A 23,160-nucleotide genomic window follows, 5' to 3' on the forward strand; every position below is an offset into this window, starting at 1 on the left:
AAACTCATTTTTTATTTATATTGGTGTAATATATCTACTGTATTCCAACTTTTCCATGGTTCATACCCCCCCCCCGATACTAGCCATAGATTCATCAAAATAAGCAAACAACACATAGAAAAAAGAATGTGTCAAAAACAGAACAATCTGTAGTAATCTATAACTCTCGAATACTTTTGTAACTCCAAAAATTCTGAAAAAATACGAAAACCTAAGAAATTTGTTTATTAATCTTCTACAAAAAGAATCAGCATTTTATCGCGCTTCTGTAATTTTAAACAATTCTGGGACTGAGCACAAAAAACTATGTTTTTCAGCAAGATCAAATCAACTATCACCGTAAGCCATCCCAAAGGTCTTACTTGGCACAAACACTAATTAAAACATTAAAACACATATAACCAGAGGCTAGAAGAATTATTTATTGAAAAATAGGCAGCAAAAAATATTGTGTTGTCTCCCAACAAGCGTTTTTCTTTAAAGCCATTAAGCTAGGCATCGATAATTTTAATGATGCTCACATGAAAGAGAGCAATTGAAACACGAAGAGAGCATCATAAAACATGTGACACACATATTTAAGTCTAACATACTTCCTCTGCATAGGCATTTTATAAGCAAACAAATTATCAAGGCAAGCAAAAACTAGCACATGCAAGGAAGAAGAAAGAAACAATAGCAATCTCAACATAACAAGTAATGGAGAGCTCCACCCCGCCCACCCCACTGTAACCCTAGCCGCCACCGTCCGGTAATCTCCACCCCCAATCATGGAAATCACCATCCAATCAACCCATTCTCTCCGGATTTCTGGTTTACCCCCTTGGGGTCTCATCTCCATGGCGGTTCAGGCTTCCATTGCTCTTGGTTTTGACTTCTCTCATGGGACGGGTCTCTCACAAGAGATCTGGAGATCCATGAGGCGCACGGTGCATCCCACTGAAGGCTCTGGTCATTTCATCATGGTGGTTTCTTTTGCAAGGCATAATTTCCGTTTGTGTGAGGAGAATGTTACCCTAGCTCTTGAGGCGGCGATTGGTGGATATTGTTCTTCATTGAAGGTATCATCACTGGTACGCGTCGGTCCTAAACAAATGGTTTTTACCCCTTTCCGTGACGACATTTGGAACCGTCGCCAAGTGAGTGTGGGCGATAGGGGGGTCCTTCCCATATGACACAGAAACCGTTGTGGATATGCCCTCCTGGCACACACACTTGGCAAAATGAGGTCGTGTGCGACCGGCGAGCACTCAAATATAGAAATACATACAATAGTGCTAAAAAATACAATTATACAGGAAAAATCATTTCTGGTCGTAAGTACATCCCACACAGTCAGTCACCACTAAATGTTTCCGTTCGTATATACATCCCACACAGTCACTACAAGGAAAATGTTTGCGCAAGGGCGTAACGCAAACAGTTTTGAAGAGAATGTCGTGTGTGATTGTTCATTCATCCAACACGGTTTATTCCTAGAAACTATGTGCGTTGCCTTAGGTCATCGCCCACGGTGTTTTCTCATTAACCGTTTGCAATAGGAAAACCCAATTAGCAAGCTAATTGGCCAATTAGGGGGCTAATTTGCCTATTATTAATAATCCATTTACTAATCTAATTGACATTCATATTAAGCACATAATATATTCCATTTCAATATTAAGGAAGTAGGATTTCATAATTAAAATACATTGGAGTACAACATGATATAGTTTCAGCACTCAGCTACTCCATTACATTACTGCACTAGCAGCAAGTTTCACATGCAACATCTAGAACCTTTTGAAATTAGCATCATAGACGATACATAGAGAGATGCATCTCATCTGGAAAACTGCTGAAGTGGAAGGCGAATATTGAGCCTTCATTCATGTTGAAGGTCTTTGCAACTTTAGGCTAGTGCCTGTGGATGATTGACCGTCCATCCTTCGACCTCTTCTGGAACACTTTAATATTGAACCATGGGTCTTGTATGAAAACTTTCCTCGCCTCCTAACCACACAGGTGGTTTGAGAGGTAATCATCAGTGAAGCCTGAAAACAAGTATGTGCATAAATATCTTCTCTATATTGGAAACGGAGCAAAGGAATACAAAAAGGCAAGGTATAATAGTTAGTACCATCTTGTAAACCTCAATGCTTCCCATTATTTCCCTGCAACACATATAAGGTAGTTAGTCATCCGGTTAAGTAAGGGTTCACATGCTATCAGTAAAATATGTTGATGATAAATAGGCACATTGCAGATTCATCAGATTAATTCAAGCCACATGAAAAACCCATTTATCCAAACCAAGCATGATTAGGAACTAGGAAATATAGCACTTGTATATGTTTCTCATGTATTAAATGCAGCCAAATCCGATTTATTCCTCACATGGTATACAATAACAGAATGCAGCCACAACAATTGAACATCCCATTGCAGAAATGAACCAAGCAGTTAACTAAACACCACAACAAATGAACCAAACGTTAACTGAGCACCACATTGCACAACATAACATACTCCTAATAGAAGATCAGAGATTTAACCAAACCAAGCATGCTTAACAACTTGGAAATATAGCAATTGTATTTGTTTCTCATGTATTTAGTACATCCAAATTCGATTTATTCCTCACATGGTATACAATAAGAGAATGTAGCCATAGCAATTGAACATTGCATTGCAGAATTGAGCCAAGCAGTTAACTAAACACCACAACAAATGAACCAAATGTTAACTGAGCACCACATTCCACAATATAACATACTCCTAATAGAAGATCAGACAGTTAACCAAACCAAGCATGCTTAACAACTTGGAAATATAGCAATTATATTTGTTTCTCATGTATTTAGTACAGCCAAATTTGATTTATTCCTCACATGGTATACAATACTAGAATGCAGCCACAAAATTGAACATCGCATTGCAGAATTGAACCAAGAAGTTAACTAAACACCACAACAAGTGAACCAAGCCACAACAAATGAGCCAAGCAATTAACTAAACACCAATTGAAAAATATAACATACTCGTAATAGAAGATCAGACAGTTAACCAAACCAAGCATGCTTAACAACTTCGAAATATTGCACCCTGAAGAATTGAACATCACATTTGCAGAATTGAACCAAGCAGTTAATTGAACACCACATTGCACGACATATAGAACATATACACTATAGCAGAAGATTGCATGGTGAAAGTAGATAGTACAATTCACTAGAATTTGTGAAGGAAAGGCAGTAGCTAGCAAACTGAACATGGGTCCTTATAGTGAGCTAATAAGACAAGCTACTCCTCATTGTCAGAGATATCAATGACGATTGGCTCCTTGGACATGGAAGAGGGCGAGGTCTCCGCATCGTGGGTGCCCTCGTTGTAGTGGTGAGTTTCCTGAGCCGCTCCGGGCACCAACCTGCTGGTTCTCGAGATGAGGTAAGCACGTGCATGCTGAGAAAACACCTCGTAGTCTTTGTTGAAGGCATCGACGGTGGCCTCGAAAAAACGCCAGGAACTGTCGTTTAAAGAAGCCAACCGTGTCGCGGCATCGGCGCGCGTGGCGTTAATGTTGGCCTCGACGGCGAGGTGCTCCTCCAAGATCCGGGGGTCGGCACGAATGGCAGCCATCGCGACCTCATCTGCGCTTGCGGCGGTGATTTGCTTCTCCACTGCCAAATGCTCCTTGAGGTCCTGGCTATACTGCGTGCACCAGGGCTTAGGCCGGTGCTTATTTTGTGGGTCGGTGATTTGGGTCGAAGGTGTCGCGCTCACGCCGACGGTCGGGGCATGTGGGATGTGGAAGGAGGACGAGGATGGGGATCGGGTGTGGATTACCTGCCTGGAGGCGAGGCCGAGTGATACGTCTTCAACGTATCAACTTTTCCAAACACTTTTGCCCTTGTTTTGGACTCTAACTTGCATGATTTGAATGAAACTAACCCAGACTGACGCTGTTTTCAGCAGAACTGCCATGGTGTTGTTTATTGTGCAGAAAACGAAAGTTCTTGGGATGACCTAAAAATCCCCGGAGATAACTTTTGTAAAATATAAAAAATACTGGCGAAAGAATCAAGGCCAGGGGCCCCACACCCTATCCACGAGGGTGGGGGGCGCCCCCCCCCTCCCCCTGGGCGTGCCCCACTGTCTCGTAGCCCCCCTGATGTTCCACCGACCTCAACTCCAACTCTATATATTCCGTTTCATAGAGAAAAAATCAGAGAGAAAGTTTCATCACGTTTTACGATACGGAGCCGCCGCCAAACCCTAATCTCTCTCGAGAGGGCTGATCTGGAGTCCATTCGGGGCTCCGGAGAGGGGGATTCATCGCCTTCGTCATCATCAACCATCCTCCATCACCAATTTCATGATGCTCACCGCCGTGCGTGAGTAATTCCATCGTAGGCTTGCTAGAAGGTGATGGGTTGGATGAGATTTACCATGTAATCAAGTTAGTTTTGTTAGGGTTTGATCGCTATTATCCACTGTGTTCTGAGATTGATGTTGCTATGACTTTGCTATGCTTAATGCTTGTCATTAGGGCCCGAGTGCCATGATTTCAGATGTGAACCTATTATGTTTTCATGAATATATGTGAGTTCTTGATCCTATCTTGCAAGTCTATAGTCTCCTATTATGGGTTATGATCCGACAACCCCGAAGTGAGAATAATCGGGATACTTCTCGATGATGACCGAAGTTTGAGGAGTTCATGTATTCACTATGTGTTAATGCTTTGGTCCGGTACTAGTTTCCACTAGGACCCCGCTGCCACGGGAGGGTAGGACAAAAGATGTCATGCAAGTTCTTTTCCATAAGCACGTATGACTATATTCGGAATACATGCCTACATTACATTGATGAACTGGAGCTAGTTCTATGTCACCCTATGTTATAGCTATTACATGAGGAATCGCATCCGACATAATTATCCATCACTGATCCAATGCCTACGGGCTTTTCACATATTGTGCTTCGCTTATTTACTTTTCTATTGCTGCTGTTACAACTACTACAACTGCTATCTTTACTTTTGCCACTGTTACCATTACTATCATACTACTTTGCTACTAAATACTTTGCTGCAGATACTAAGTTATCCAGGTGTGGTTGAATTGACAACTCAACTGCTAGTACTTAAGAATATTCTTTGGCTCCCCTTGTGTCGAATCAATAAATTTGGGTTGAATACTCTACCCTCGAAAGCTGTTGCGATCCCCTACACTTGTGGGTTATCAAGACTAATTTCTGGCGCCATTGCCGGGGAGCATAGCTCTATTCTTTGAGTCACTTGGGATTTATATCTGCTGATCACTATGAGGAACTTGAAAGACGAAAGAACTAAGATTTTTCCCTCAACTACGAGGGGAGGTAAGGAGCTGCCATCTAGCTCTACACTAGATTCTCCTTCTGTTTTGAGCAAGCTTGCGACACCTAAACCTGCTACTGCTTTGAATTTTGATAAGTCGCATGTTATTGATGATGCCACTTCTGCTATGCATGATACTTATGATGAAACTACATTTGTGCGTGATACTACTTTGCTATTAGGTGAATTTCTTGATGAACAACTTGCTAGGGTTAGAGAGAATGAAATTATTAATGATGATAGTGATGATGAAAGTTCTCCTCCTGATTATGAATTACCTGTTGTTCCTGAGGGTTATGTTATGGATGAAGAAGCTGCTAGAGCTATTTTTCCTTGCAAAGATAGATATGATCTAAAGAAGTTATTAGCTAAATGGAAGCAGCAATCCCTTAATACTAGAATGAAACCTGACCCCGCTTTTTCTACTTCACCTATCTGTGTTACTGATAAGGATTATGAATTCTCTGTTGATCCTGAGATAATTACTTTGGTTGAATCTGATCCTTTTTATGGCTATGAACTAAAACTGTTGTGGCACATCTTACCAAGTTAAATGATATAGCCACCCTGTTTACAAATGTTGAGAAGTCTCGCTATTATTATATCCTTAAGATATTTCCGTTCTCATTAAAGGGTGATACTAAAACTTGGTTTAATTCTCTTGATCCTGGTTGTGTGCGTAGTCCCCAAGATATGATTTACTACTTCTCTGCTAAATATTTCCCTGCTCATAAGAAACAAGATGCCTTGCGGGAAATATATAATTTTGTGCAAATCAAAGAAGAGAGTCGCCCACAAGCTTGGGGGAGGCTTCTCCGATTCCTTAATGCTTTGCCTGATCATCCTGTCAAGAAAAATGAAATACTTGATATCTTTTATAATGGACTAACTGATGCTTCCAGGGACTACTTGGATAGTTGCGCTGGTCGTGTTTTCAGGGAAAGAACAGTCGACCAAGCTGAATTACTATTGAATAATATGTTGACTAATGAAAATATTTGGACTCTTCATGAGCCAATTCTTGAGCCAATTGAGCCAACTCCTGAGCCTATTCCTAAACCAACTCCGAAGAAGAGGGGTGTTCTATTTCTCAGTCCTGAAGATATGCAAGAGGTAAAGAAATCTATGAAAGAAAAAGGTATTAAAGCTGAAGATGTTAAGAATTTACCTCCTATTGAAGAAATACATGGTCTTAATTTACCGCCTGTCGAAGAAACACATTGTCTTGATAACCCGACACAGGTAGTAAAGGTAAATTCTCTCTATAGATATGATAAAGTTGAAATCCCGTCTACTAAATTTCATAGCCCATGCTTAGATGAATTCGATGACTTTATGGTTAGACAAGAAAGTTTTAATGCTTATGTTGGTAGAGAATTAAAGAATAATGCTTTCGAGATAGGATGCTTGAGTGATTATACGGCTAGCGTCTACTAGAACTGGTAGAATGACTCAGGAACCTTTGTATCCTAAAGGCCACCCTAAGAGAATTGAGCAGGATTCTCAGAGAAATAATTTAGAAGCACCTAGTTCTTCCAAAAAGAAGAAAAAGAAAAACGATAGGACTTTGCATCCTTCTAGTGAACCTGTTGTAGACACACCTGAGAATCCCAATGATATTTCTATTTCTGATGCTAAAACACAATCAGGTGATGAACATGAACCTAGTTATAATGCTAATGATAATGTTCATGTTGATGCTCAACCGAGCAAAAATAATGATGTAGAGATTGAACCTGCTGTTGATCTTGATAACCCACAATCAAAGAATCAATTTGATGATAAGAGAGATTTTGTTGCTAGGAAGCACGGTAGAGAAAGAGAACCATGGGTTAAGAAACCCATGCCCTTTCCTCCTAAACCATCGAAGACAAAGGATGATGAGGATTTTGAGCGCTTTGCTGAAATGATTAGACCTATCTTCATACGTATGCGCTTAACTGATATGCTTAAATTAAATCCTTATGCTAAATATATGAAGGATATCATTACAAATAAAAGAAAGATACTGGAAGCGGAAATTTCCACCATGCTTGCCAATTATACGTTTAAGGGTGGAATACTAAAGAAACTTGGAGACCCCGGGGTACCAACTATACCATGCTCCATTAAAAGAAACTATGTTAAAACTACTTTGTGTGATCTTGGAGCCGGTGTTAGTCTTATGCCTCTCTCTTTATATCGTAGACTTGAATTGAATAAGTTGACACCTACTGAAATATCTTTGCAAATGGATGATAAATCAACTGCTATACCTGTCGGTATTTGTGAGGATGTGCCTGTTGTGGTTGCAAATGTCACTATCTTAATGGACTTTGTTATTCTTGATATTCCCGAGGACGATAGTATATCGAGATCCTTGGTAGACCCTTTTTGAATACTGAAGGGGCTGTTATTGATTGCAATAAAGGCAATGTCACTTTTCATGTTAATGGTAATGAGCATACGGTACACTTTCCGAGGAAACAACCTCAAGTTCATAGCATCAATTCTATTGGAAAAGTTCCAACTATCATTATTGGAGGTTTTGAGTTTCTTCTTCCTACTGTCAAGAAAAAGTATGATATTCTTATTGTTGGGGATGTGCATATCCCCGTTGAGGAAACCTAGTGTTATTCGAAATTCCTCCGGTTCCATGTTATTCAGAATGAGTTTGTTAACAATACTTGATCAACCTTGTTAGTGGATTCATTTTGATGATCATGAGATGGATGAAACTAGAAGGCACAACCTTCTGTAACCTCTTTTTACTTTCTGTTATTTACAATAAATAAAGAAAAAATAGTATTATCTGTCTGTTTTCTGAATTATCCGTGCAATAAAAAAATATCCTGAAAATAAAATTGCTCCAAATGCCCTGCAAATTTAGTATGATTTTTTATGGAATATTTGAGGATTTTAGGCACTGAAAACACTTCAGGGGGGGCAAGCACCTGGCCATGAGGGTGGAGGGCACGCCTACACCCCCTGGGCGCGCCCCCTGTCTCGTGGGCCCATGGTGGCCCCCCTCCAGTTATTCCTGCACCCACACACTCCATCTTCCTCCCAAAAAAAATCCAAATCTAGCTCAAGCACGAGTTCTAGCTCATTTTGCTACGATTTTCGATCTCCTTGCTCAGAACTGCTTTGGGAGATTGTTGCTTGGTATGTGACTCCTCCATTGGTCCAATTAGTTTTTGTTCTAGTGCTTTATTCTTTGCAAATTTTTGCTGCATAGGTGACCCTGTTCTTGAGCTTGCATGTCAAATTTGTGAGGTCCCAAGTAATTCTAATGCATGATATAGGCTCTAGGAACTTGTAGGAGTAGTTCCCACCAATCTTGTTTAGTTTTATTCACTTTTATTTTGAAGTTACTAAAAATTTCAGAAATTTTCAGAAAACGATAAGGAGATTTTTGAGGGGCTCTTCTAGCCAAGGCTCTCAGGATAAACAAGCTAAAGAGAAGGAAAATGCCAAGTATAATCTTCCTCGTGTAGCGGAAGTACGGCCGTGTGAATGGCCTTGTGATAATTTCTTGAGAGAAGCCGGGATTTATGAAGACTTTTATTCTTTGATTGAAAATGCGGGCCTAACCGACTTCCTCCATGACCGAATCGATCAGTATCTCTTACTCACCAATACTTTCGTGCAAAACTTCTATTATCATCTCAAGAATTCACCTCCATCAGTATCATTTCATTTATATGATGAATTCAAGGAAATGTCTTTACGTGATTTTTGTGCGGTATGTAGAATACCCTTTGAGGGCAGATTAGATGAACCACATCGAAAAGATGTGGATGGTTTTGTTAACACCATTACTGTAGGGGATCCGAAGAAGGGTTCCGATGCGAGAATCACTAGCATACACTTTCCTATTTTACGCTACTTTGCCATATTTGCTAGTAGATGCTTGATTGGTTGTGGAAATAGTGGAAACTTCAGTGTTCCTGATACTATTATTCTGGTCCATGCCTTGTTTGGTGATAATAGTTTTAGTATGAGTGTCGTTATTGCTAAACGGCTAAGCCTGAACCATACAGAAGGCCCCATCTTTGGAGGTATCTATGCCGCACGCCTTGCTAAACATTTTGAGATACCTATTAGGCACCATGAGAAAGAGGAGACAAAGTTGCCTCTTTCCCTTTTAGATTACAGGAGCATGGTAGCACATGAGTTTATTGTTCACAATGATGATAAGATACTCCTATATAACCCGAGATTTAATAAGAAACACAATGAGATTATTACTCTGCCTGCGCCTCTGTTGTTTGATTTGACTGCATTTAATTATCTTGTCTCGCCGGAAGCGGTGTATGTTCATCGAGGCCAGGCATATGCTCCCGAGCCTGAGTCGGAACCTCCACTGGACCCTTAACGTCGATCATCTTACCAGTGGGATCCTGAGGAGATGGCTAGTCAATGGTATCCTGATGACACCCCTCAGTACACCGGGGAGAGTAGCCGCGGTCCTTGGCAATAGACCACCCTAGGACAAAAGCCTAAGCTTTGTGGAGTACGTATTTCTCACCGACTTTACATTCATGTTCACATACTATTCTAGTTGTCGGTGCTCATACTCTTTCATTGTATTATCCATGCTAGTTTAATTTTTTTTCTAGCTTTCTTCTTGTGTGTTTGATAAACCTTAAGAAAAACCAACAAAATTAGTTAGTTTAATTTCCATGCTTGTAGTAGTATTTAAAATGAAAAAACCCAAAAATATTTATTGTTCTTCTTTTGTTTGTTGGGAGCTTTCCTGTGTAAATAGTTTTATTTCTTTTCTTTCCTTTGGGGGTCGATAGTAGAAGACCATATTGAAAATGTTTAGTGGCTCTCATTTGCATGATTGTTGATTTAACTTAGAGCCCATATTACTTTGTCTTCTCTCTTGAGTTGAATGCTTGTAGATTCCTGCTTAGTCCAATGTATGTGCACTATTATTATTATACACACCGTTCGGTCGTGCAAGTGAAAGTCAATAATGATGATATATGATGGACTGATTGAGATGAGAGAAGCTGGTATGAACTCGACCTCTTTTGTATTTGTAAATATGATGAGTTCATCGTTCCTGATTCAGCCTATTATGAAGTAAACATATTTGCAATGACATTTAGAGATTATAGTTGCTTGTGCCATGCTTAATTAGCTATGAGTTTATAATGGTTTACCTTGCGCGCCAACATGCTATTCAAATGATTATGATGTGGTATGATGGGATGGTATCCTCCAATGAATTGAGTGACTCGACTTGGCACATGTTCACGCATGCAGTTGAAACAAATCAGCATAGCCTTCACGATATTTATGTTCATGGTGGATTATATCCTACTCATGCTTGTACTTGATGCAAATTAATTATAATGCATGTTCATGACTGTTGTCGCTCTCTTAGTTGGTCGCTTCCCAGTCTTTTGCTAGCCTTCAGCTGTACTAAGCGGGAATACTTCTTGTGCATCCAAACTCCATAAACCCCAAAGTCGTTCCATATGAGTCCACCATACCTTCCTCTATGCGGTATTTACCTGCCGTTCCAAGTAAATTTGTATGTGCCAAACTCCAAACCTTCAAATGAAATTCTGTTTTGTATGCTCGAACAGCTCATGTTTCAACTAGGGATGTCTGTATCTTCCATGCTAGGTGGGTTATTCTCAAGAGGAGTGGACTTCGCCCCTCATTCACGAGAAAATGGCTGGTAACCGGGATGCCCAGTCCCATGATCAAAAAGATCAAAGCAAATTGAAATAATTAAACAAAACTCCCCCAGGGCTATTGTTAGTTGGAGGCACTCGTTGTTTCGAGCAAGCCATGGATTGATGCTTGCTGGTGGTGGGGGAGTATAATCTTTTACCATTCTGTTTCGGAATCGCTTATAATGTATGTAGCATGGAATATATCACCATCTCATAGTTGTTGCATTGATAGTGAAAGTATGCCGCTCAAAATGATATTTATCTCTATTTTAAAATTGAGCTCTGGCACCTCTACAAATCCCTGCTTCCATCTGCGAAGGGCCTATCTATTTACTTTTATGTTGAGTCATCATCCCTCTTATTAAAATGCACCCGCTGGAGAGCACACTGTCATTTGCATTCATTACTATTAGTTTATATTGGGTATGACTTGACTGGATCTCTTTTATCATGAATTACAATGTTTAGTCAGTCCTTGGTCTTTAAAGGTACTCTGCATTTATGTTTTGCGGTCTCAGAAAGGGCTAGCGAGATACCATCTTGTTATATCATATTATGATTGTTTTGAGAAAGTGTTGTCATCCGAGTTTTATTATTATTGCTAGCTAGCTGATTATGCCATTGATATGAATAAATATGAGACCTCAGTGTTATTGTGAATATGGTTAGTTCATAATCTTTGCTGAAAACTTGAATGCTGGCTTTACATATTTACAACAACAAGAGCAAACAGAGTTTGTAAAAGTTTATCTTTGTCACTTTCAGTTTATCAACTAAATTGCTTGAGGACAAGCAAAGGTTTAAGCTTGGGGGAGTTGATACGTCTCCAACATATCTACTTTTCCAAACACTTTTGCCCTTGTTTTGGACTTTAACTTGCATGATTTGAATGAAACTAACCCGCACTGACGCTGTTTTCAGTAGAACTGCCATGGTGTTGTTTATTGTGCAGAAAACGAAAGTTCTCGGAATGACCTGAAAATCCACGGAGATAACTTTTGGAAAATATAAAAAATACTGGCGAAAGAATCAAAGCCAGGGGGCCCACACCCTGTTCACGAGGGTGGGGGTGCGCCCCCTCCCCCTGGGCGCGCCCCCTGTCTCGTGGGCCCCATGATGCTGCACCGACCTCAACTCCAACTCTATATATTCCGTTTCGCAGAGAAAAAATTAGAGAGAAAGTTTCATCGCGTTTTATGATAAGTAGCCGTCGCCAAGCCCTAATCTCTCTCGGGAGGGCTGATCTGGAGTCCATTCGGGGCTCCAGAGAGGGGGATTCGTCGCCATCGTCATCATCAACCATCCGCCATCACCAATTTCATGATGCTCACCGCCATGCGTGAGTAATTCGATCATAGACTTGGTGGACGGTGATGGGTTGGATGAGATTTACCATGTAATAAAGTTAGTTTTGTTAGGGTTTGATCCCTAGTATCCACTATGTTCTGAGATTGATGTTGCTATGACTTTGCTATGTTTAATTCTTGTCACTAGGGCCCGAGTGCCATGATTTCAGATCTGAACCTATTATGTTTTCATGAATATATGTGAGTTCTTGATCCTATCTTGCAAGTCTATAGTCACGTATTATGTGTTATGATCCGACAACCCCGAAGTGACAATAATCAGGATACTTCTCGGTGATGACCGTAGTTTGAGGAGTTCATGTATTCACTATGTGTTAATGCTTTGGTCCAGTACTCTATTAAAAGGAGGCCTTAATATCCCTTAGTTTCCACTAGGACCCCGCTGCCACGGGAGGGTAGGACAAAAGATGTCATGCAAGTTCTTTTTCAAAACCACGTATGACTATATTCGGAATACATGCCTACATTACATTGATGAACTGGAGCTAGTTCTGTGTCACCCTATGTTATAGCTATTACATGAGGAATCGCATCCGACATAATTATCCATCACTGATCCAATGCCTACGAGCTTTTCACATATTGTGCTTCGCTTATTTACTTTTCTATTGCTACTGTTACAACTACTACAACCGCTATCTTTACTTTTGCCACTGTTACCATTACTATCATACTACTTTGCTACTAAATACTTTGCTGCAGATAGTAAGTTATCCAGGTGTGGTTGAATTGACAACTCAACTGCTAATACTTAAGAATATTCTTTGGCTCCCCTTGTGTCGAATCAATAAATTTGGGTTGAATACTCTACCCTCGAAAGCTGTTGCGATCCCCTACACTTGTGGGTTAGACAGACTAATTTTTGGCGCTGTTGCAGGGGAGCTTAGCTCTATTCTTTGAGTCACTTGGGATTTATATCTGCTGATCACTATGAGGAACTTGAAAGACGAAAGAACTAAAGATTTTTCCCTCAACTACGGGGGGAGGTAAGGAACTACCATCTAGCTCTGCACTAGATTCTCCTTCTGTTTTGAGCAAGCTTGCAACACCTAAACCTGCTACTGCTTTGAATTCTGATATGCCGCATGTTATTGATGATGCCACTTCTGCTATGCATGATACTTATGATGAAACTACTTCTGTGCATGATACTAGTTTGCCATTAGGTGAATTTCTTGATGAACAACTTTCTAGGGTTAGAGAGAATGAAATTATTAATGATGATAGTGATGATGAAAGTTCTCCCCTTGATTATGAATTGCCTGTTGTTCCTGAGGGTTATGTTATGGATGAAGAAGCTGCTAGAGCTATTTTTGCTTGCAAAGATAGATATGATCTTAAGAAGTTATTAGCTAAATGGAAGCAGCAATCCCTTAATACTAGAATGAAACCTGACCCCACTTTTGCTACTTCACCTATCTGTGTTACTGATAAGGATTATGAATTCTCTGTTGATCCTGAGATAATTACTTTGGTTGAATCTGATCCTTTTTATGGCTATGAATCTGAAGTTGTTGTGGCACATCTTACCAAGTTAAATTATATAGCCACCCTGTTTACTAATGATGAGAAGTATTTCTATTATTATATCCTTAAGATATTTATGTTCTCATTAAAGGGTGATAATAAAACTTGGTTTAATTCTCTTGATCCTGGTTGTGTGTATAGTCCCCAGGATATGATTTATTACTTCTCTGCTAAATATTTCCCTGCTCATAAGAAACAAGCTGCCTTGCGGGAAATATATAATTTTATGCAAATCAAAGAAGAGAGTCTCCCACAAGATTGGGGGAGGCTTCTCCTATTACTTAATGCTTTGCCTGATCATCCTTTTAAGAAAAATGAAATACTTGGTATCTTTTATAATGGACTAACCGATGTTTCCTGGGACTACTTGGATAGTTGTGCTGGTTGTGTTTTCAGGGAAAGAATAGTCGACCAAGCCGAATTACTATTGAATAATATGTTGACTAATGAAAATAATTGGACTCTTCCTGAGCCAATTCCTGAGCCAATTGAGCCAACTCCTGAGCCTATTCCTAAACCAACTCCGAAGAAGAGGGGAGTTCTGTTTCTCACTCTTGAAGATATGCAAGAGGTAAAGAAATCTATGAAAGAAAAAGGTATTAAAGCTGAAGATGTTAAGAATTACCACCTATTGAAAAAATACATGGTCTTACTTTACCGCCTATCGAAGAAACACATTGTCTTGATAACCCGACACAGGTAGTAAAGCTAAATTATCTCTATAGATATGATAAAGTTGAAATCCCGCCTACTAAATTTCATAGCCCATGCTTAGATGAATTCAATAAACTGTGGGGGTGTAATTGATTTTTCGTCTTGATTTGAATTAAATAATGGGGTCACAGCGGCCATGGACGATGCTTGAATTGGTAGACCTTTTATCTATAGTGATCATAAAAGAATTGGAATTATTCAGGGCTCGTTTGGACATTTTTATGCATTAAGTGAGTTTTCAATGAATTTATGTGCATAAATCAAATTTGAACTACATGCACATGCTCTAGTGCATATAAATTGGTTGAAAAATCAAATTTTTGTCCTTGGGTGCATGCTTATGTCACATGCAAGAAACTGGAATGAATTTCAAACACTAGGGCACTATTGATTGCCGACAAAACATTGATATGCCTGGTTTTTAAATTCAAGTAAATCCAAAACTCATCTAAAATTCATGAAACTTGGCATGCTATCATGGAGCGGCTTCAACATGTTGTGGTACAAATTTTGTCCCATTTGGGAAGGTTTGCGCATATGCTTCTCACAAACCGGAGCTTCTCACAATAAGCATGATGGTTTTTGGTAGTGAACGTCCCACCTTTGGGGACGAAATGATATACATTGCCTCTTATTGCTTTCAAGTTTTTTTCTCGTGTCAACATAGAACAACAGGTGTTTTGTGTCAATTTTTGTGATTTTTTGGGGTTCATTCGGACATTTTTATGCTTTAACTGAGTTTTCAATGCATTTATGTGCATAATTCAAATTTGAACTACATGCGTATGCTCAAGTGCATATAAATTGGTTGAAAAATCAAATCTTTGTCCTTGGGTGCATGCTTAGGTATCATGCAAGAATTGGGAATGAATTTCAAACACCAGGGCACCGTTGATTGCCGACAAAACATTGAGATGCCTGGTTTTAAAATTCTAGTAAATCCAAAACTCGTTCCTCAGATCTCGACCGTCGTCAGATATCTGCCGAGATGATTCTGAACTCCCCGGAGCCATCATCTCCTCCCACGAGGGCTCCGTTCAATGCATCTGCATCCCGGCATGCTACTTGCTAGACATACCCTGCATGGTGGCCGACTGGCTCACATCCCCTCAATTCGATAAACTCCAGCAACTTGAGTTCTACCATGACTATGTATGTAACATACCACGAACCGATGTATCTATTCCCTCACCACTGATGTCCATCACGTGGTTTTCCTCCTATCTCCAAACCGCCACCTTTGCCCGATGCCATCTAGCAGACGATTTGTTACAAATGCTTCAACTCCCACTGCTAAAAAAACTTGCACTTGTGGTGGTTGATCTGTCGGAGGCCGCACTGCACAACATCATGCACTCCAGCTGCCCTGCCCTGGAGCGCTTGCTGCTTGTTTTTGCAATGGAAATTCATATCCATTGTCTCAAAATAAAGTCGCCCCACCTTGTAAGCATGGGAGTTTGTTTTTTTGTACATGATCTCATCATCGAAGATGCCCCTTCACTTCAACGGTTGCTCCTTGATTCTGGTATAGTACCTTCACAAATAACTATAGTCTCTGCGCCTAAACTGGAGACCTTGGGTGCAATTCGTGATCCTTTTAGATGGTTCAAAATGGTGTTTGGCTCCACACCTATTGAGGTACTGTATATTATTCACATAAACTTTTGTAATCTGCCTCTTTCATTTGTGCGCATAAGTTAAGTATCATCTTGGAGTACACTTTTGGTACTAATATTATGTTCTATGCTCAATGAAGAGCTTGTCAATCCTATCAGTGGTGGTGGATTCTCTCAAGACCTTACATATCAGTATGTGGTGTTTTGATCTGAACACGATTATTGGCTTGCTGCAATTCTTTCCATGTCTGGAGAATTTGTATATAAAGGTGATGATTTCACGCACATTGAAAGCCCATATATAATGTACTATAATTAATCATTCGGCTATCACTCTTTCAACATAATATTTTTTTAGACATTAAATGTTTTCAATCTTCATCTCTATTTAGGCACTAACACATGGAGAAAAAGGTATAACCAATCGATGATTCAAGAAGCACCGGGATTTTCTCAGATCTCATGACATTCGTTTAAAGACAGTAACACTAGAAGGATATGCATCCAACAATGCAAACACTAGCTTTGTCACATTCTTCATGTTGAATGCGAGAGCACTATTGTCCGTGAGGATTAAGTTTTTCGACAAGAAATTTCTTACAACTACAAGTGTTGAACAACATAAAAAGAAGTTTCAGGTGGACCTAAGAACTTCTGATCATGCTCGGCTTCTATTTACAACAGCTTGTCATCATGTACCAGTAGAATTTCTAGCCGGGGATCTAGATTTTATGGATGAGACCGATCCATTTGATTGTGACTGCCGAAAACTTTGGTTGAGTTAGATGTCATTGTCCTGTTCAATCTTGATTTTGTCTAAACCTGATGAGCAATTAATCCTCGTGCTTTTATACTATTTGTAAGCTGGAGTTAGATATTGTTTCCCTTTTCAACTCGGTTTTGACCGATATTTTCTTTCATACTGGTCCAATAGCTTGCCATTTCTTTCATTAAGACTTAAATATTATACACATTCACAACATAGGGAAAGAACATCACTGTTACTGTTAGTCCAATTTGTGACAAGTTTTGGTACAAACTTCTTACAAACTAGAGCTTCTCTCAAAAAGGCTCATGGTTTCGAGAGGGACCTTGTCACCTATGTGTGTGAAATGACATACGTTGTCTCTTCCCGCCTTGATTTATTTTACAGAGGCAACATGCAACTATATATAGTAGTGTCGTCCTAAAAATATGAAATTATTCATGGTTCATTTTGCCTTTTTATACATTATTTGAGTGTCCTAGGCATTTGGAAAATACTTTTGTGTGTACAAAGGTCATGTGTGTACTAGCCACATATGTAATTTGATGTTCAATCTGTTTACGGAATCTAGTCCTTATAAGGTATAAGTACATATGTTGTTGTTCTGTCTGCAATGACATCGCACACGGAGCCTCCTGGGGAACCCGTCGGTGATGATTTAATCAATCGCTGACAATTGTATACCACCAAGCGTTTGCCCACAACACACATGGCTTATTAGTAGCAATCGTCTGTGTTATTATGGATCTTCGCACACATTTCTGATTACAGACCTGTTTGCCGCGTAGTACACACATCTTGTTATATTGAACCGTTTATATTCTCTTGGCTCAAAGCAAAAAGTTCATCCGAGTGATCCGCATGATGTATATCGCACACACCTTCATATGGTCAACCGTTTCTTTTGCGTTGCCTAATCACAAACAGTTCATCCGAGTGAACCTTATGATGTATATCGCACACACCTTCATTTGGCTGCCCGCTTCTTTTGTTCCTCATCATCACAAACAGTTCATTGAACTGAACCGTATGCCATGCATCGCACATGCAACTAAAATCTAAACCGTGTTTGATGCATCCTCCATCGCAAACGTTTTGCACCTTTTTTGACGGTTTTTTACATCCCCGTTTGCGATTAGTGCATCACACATAGTTTCGTGAAAGGGTCTCTGGTCGTAGTGTCGCGTTAGTAGCATCCTGCAGTAGTGCATGTTTACGTGATCGTGTTTTCTCATTTCATGTCTCATGCAAAGAGGTTGGCTTTTTCAGCTTGCATCAATGCAATCATGTATGCCCCCAATATAAGTGTCATTTTCATCTCTGGGTCATGGAGGGCCTGATTGGTCTAAGGAGTTTAGATCATGGCAAAGTGAATGCAATGATGAATGGATCCTGGTTAGCCCGTCTAAGCGTAGGGCAGGTCTAGGTCTAGCTGCAATGATGCATGCCCGTGCAAAATCTTCTTTGCGTTCCAAGGGTGGTTATCATCCTTGCAAGAGTTTGCGTTTTGCTATTTTTCTTAATTATGATGCATGCAAAGGATATCTTTACAATGTGTCGAATTTCGGGGCCCGGCAACCCGTGAGAGGTTCGAACACTAGGGTGCGTGCGGAGATCTCAACCTGCCCAGCATGCCTACTCGCGATCCTCCCTAGCCTAGCGCAAAGAGCTCACAGAGACACAAAGACACAGAGATTTATACTGGTTCGGGCCACCGTTGTAGTGTAATACCCTACTACAGTGTGGTGTGGTGGATTGCCTCTAGGGGCTATGGATGAACTAGTTACAAGGATGAACATGCCTCAGGAGGTGAGGTGTTCTTGAGCTGGTGTGATGCTCGGGGTGGAATTGGTCTCTGTCCCTTTCTATGGTGGTGGCTAAGTCCTACATATAGTCGCCTTGGTCCTCTTCCCAAATATGAGCGGGAAGGGATTCCACAATGGCAGGACTTGGAAGGGGACAAGTAGTACAGTCTATCCTAACAAAAGTAGTATTCGCCTGTGAAAAGCCTCTGGTCGTGACGCTGCGGTGGGCTCGGTGATGACCTCCATATTTCCGTCCTTGCGGTCTTGGTCTTGTTGCACCAGAATGGAAGCCTTTGGCTGATTCCTCGAGACTCTGTGCCATTGGCTTGCGTCCCTTGCATCGAAGAGCAAAACTGCGCTCTGCACCCGCCTGGCGCCCACCTGGCCTTGGTTGTCATGGCTCACCTTAGCTGAGCCTCATGAGGAAGCCGCATAGAACTCTTCGCCCCTCAGGAGCCCTCCTGAGGAGGGCAACTCCTTCATTGGTCTTGGCGTCGCCGCCTCGCGAGGGTCTTGTGGTGTTGTAGTTGAAGTTGGGTCGTACCAGGCTGTCGATGGAGCCACGTGGTGGGTCGCAGGCAGGCAAGACTGGATACCCCCAAGTCCAGGACGCCGACACTAGCCCTCGGTCCCAAGGTGCACTCGGACTTGGCTTCCAGGCAAAGCCAAAGGGCAGGGACGGAACACCGCGGGCCCTAACAGCCTGTGGCCCTGGTGACACATGGCGGTTGATGGGACGTGGGCGTCTCCACTTCCCCATGCTGCCTTGATACCCGATAGACCCAGCAGCCGCTCGTTCTCAAAGCAACTCGCCATTCGTGGTGTACCGTGCCCACTCCTATTTCTTCTTCCCCAATCTCGCTGTTGCGCCTGTGGATCTGGTGTCGGCGCCTTGCTCTTCCTTGGTATCCGTCATGGCCCCCAAGCCAAGGAAGTAGAAGGTGAAGCCGCGCGCGCCGGCCTGTCCTCCACTGGACTTGCAGCCGGCCCTTTAGCAGTCGATGTTGATCAATAAGGAAGGGCTGGACAAGGTTCGCCATGCGCTCGCCGCCAGCTCCAATGAGGGGGGAGGGGGGCGACGGTTGCCCGCCCCGCGTCTTGGCGAACCAGAGAGATAAGCGCCACTGAGATTCCCATCCACCTCCATGCTCTTCTTGCTGGGTTGATTCCTCCCTTCTCCCCCTTCTTCAACGCTATGATGTCGCATTACCAGATCCATCTGCTGCATCTGGATCCCCGCTCCGTCATCCTCATTGCCGCCTTTGCCTTCCTCTGCGAGGCCATGGTGGGCATCACTCCCTCTGTGGCCTTGTTTCGGCATTTCTTCATGCTCCGGCTGGTGGATGCTCACTAGCGCTCTGGGTGTGTGACCTTCGAAGCCGTGACCGCGACCGCTGGCTCGGGGATCAACTTCGAGTTCTCGCCCATTCACTACTAGAAAAAGGGCTATAGATGGGATTGACACTAATGGTGCACAAGACAAGGGGTGCGCCATTAGTATATACTAATGGCGCACCACCTTCTGATACGCCATTAGAGTTGAAACTACTAATGGCGCACCTGGCCCAAGGTGCGCCATTAGTATCCAATTTTTTTTGAACTAGTGCGCCTGTCCAAACATACTAATGGCGCATCCAGACACAGTGCGTCATTACTAGTTGTAACTAGTAATGGCGCACCCGTCGGAAAGTGCGCCACTAATGTTGTTTTTTTATTATATTTTTTATTCCTTTTTTTGCAATACTACTAATGGCGCACTGTTCAACCGTGCGCCATTACTAGTTTAAACTAGTAATGGCGCACTGTAGAACAGTGCGCCATTAGTATGTTTTTTTTGCAAAACTACTAATGGCGCACCGCCAGAAGGTGCGCCATTAGTAACCTGGATTACTAATGGCGCATTTAGTGCTGGTGCGCCATTAGTAAGTGGGCAGCAACAAGATATTTTGGACAGCCTCTCCTACCCACACTCACTTTCTCCCCACTTCATTCTCTCCACCTCCTCCTTGTCTCGGGTGCCTCCTCTTTTTCACCTCATTTCCACCATAGATTCATTCAAATTAAGTGGTTAAATTACCTTGTTTTGATAGGTAAGTAAGGGGGGAAGCTATATTTATGTTGTTCTCCCTACAACAATGTGCACATGCACTTTTTATGGCCTAGCTAGATCTATGTATGTTCGTGGTGTTGCATATGTTTGTGGTGTTGCATATGTGTTTGTGTTTGGAGGTGTACCGGTATTTGAAATGCGATAGTTGCCAATATTTTGCCGGAATGTTGATTCATTTCTGTTTCGGCGAGAATTTTGGCATTAAGCATTCTTTTTTGGGCCTATTTTTAGGGAAAGTCATGCCAAATTTTTTCTTGGTTCTAAAATATCGTTTTGCTCTACCCCGCAGGTGACCATGGTCCGCACGATGACCGAAGGCATCGTGAATAGGTTTTTGAGGTCCGCAAAGGCCGAGATGCTTCAAAAGAACGAGACGGAGATAAGATGTCCGTGTCGAAGATGCAAGCTGAAGAGCCTTATTGCGGACCCGGATTCCGGGCAGGTGCGGGACCACCTGCTCTTGCGTGGTTTCATGGATGGCTATCAGTGGCAAGGTGATGAAGATGACTACGAAGTCATCCATGGGGGCCGGGCAAGAAATGAGGAAGGGCAGCAAGACAACCACTGCGGCTCGGGCGGGCGAGAAGACGAAGAATCCCCAGGAGATGATCACGACGGTGATGCTGTACACAGTCATCATGTAGAAGATGCAGGACATGATGATGAGGAAGATGCCGGAGCAGACGACGGGCATGATCATGAAGATGATGATGCCGGCGGAGCAGACGACGCTGTACCATCGATGGGCTGGGTGCAGGACCCTCATATTCAAGAGCTGCTTCTCAAGCAGATGGATAACGCAAGAGCTGCCGCCCGAGATAAAGCCAAGATGGATCAACTTGAGTTAGATGCGGTTACTCAATTGTATGAAGGATGCAGGCCCGAGGATACCCGCCTGAAAGTAACGCTCATGGCTCTGGAGATGAAGGTAAAACACAAAATGACCGACGCATGTTTCGACGAGAACATGTCATTCTGGCACGAACGTCTTCCCAAGGGGAACAAGTGCCCGACCAGTTTGGAGGAGGCGAAGAAAATCGTGTGTCCTCTGGATTTACCGCACGTGAAATACCATGTGTGCATGAACAATTGCATCATTTATCGGGACAAGCACGCGGAGTCTACCATATGTTCGGTGTGCGGCGTCACTCGATAAAAGAAGAGGAAGAAAGCTCCTCGAAAAGTGGTGTGGTACTTTCCGATCAATCCTCGTCTGCAGCGGTATTTCGCGGACCCTAAGGTAGCAAAGCTCCTGCGTTGGCACGCGGATAGGGAGGAGAAGAAGCGAGAAGATGACGCAAATGATCCGGAGATAGATAAAAAAGACAAGATGCTGAGTCACCCTAAGGATGCGAGCCAATGGCAAGCGTTGAACTTTAAAGACTCAGAATTTGGGAACGATCCAAGGAACATCGTGCTGGGCGCGAGCACCGATGGAGTCAATCCGTTTGGCAGCCAGAGAAGCACACATAGCACCTGGCCTGTGTTTGTGTGGATGTACAACCTTCCCCCCTGGTTGTGCATGAAGAGGAAGTACATTCACATGAGTATGCTAATTGAAGGGCAGAAACAACCAGGGAACGACATCAATCTGTATCTGGGGCTGCTGAAAGAGGAGCTTGACACGCTGTGGAAAACGCCAACCAATACGTGGGACGCCGCAGAGAAAGAATATTTCCCTATGAGAGCCGCACTGCTCACGACGGTGCACGACTATCTCGGTTATGGATATCTCGCGGGGCAGGTAGTCCATGGATTTTCTGGATGCGTAAGGTGCATGGATGACACAATGTATTGCCAGCTAGATAGAGATCCCGGGTCTTCGAAAACTGTGTTCATGGGACATCGAAGGTGGCTTCGCGATGATGACCCGTGGAGGAAACGCAAGGATCTGTTCGATGGTGAAACCGAACCCCGAAAACGCCCGTGTATGAGGAGCGGCGAGGAAATAGACAAGCTGTTGAAAAATTGGAAAGACTGCCCACTGTCGGGAAAGAAGCAAAAGGCGCCAGAGCCGGGAAAGAAGCGAAAGGCGCCAGAGCCGCTGCTGAAGGTATTGAAAACGAGGTCTGTTTTCTGGGACTTGCCGTACTGGAAGATCCACCGTGTGCCTCACAGCCTTGATGTCATGCATATCACGAAGAACGTGTGCGAGAGTCTGCTTGGTACCCTGCTCAACATGCAAGAGAGGACCAAAGATGGGCCGAAAGCAAGGGCAGACTTG

This window comes from Triticum dicoccoides, chromosome 5B (genome assembly GCF_002162155.2).
Source record: "Triticum dicoccoides isolate Atlit2015 ecotype Zavitan chromosome 5B, WEW_v2.0, whole genome shotgun sequence".
Taxonomy (NCBI): domain Eukaryota; kingdom Viridiplantae; phylum Streptophyta; class Magnoliopsida; order Poales; family Poaceae; genus Triticum; species Triticum dicoccoides.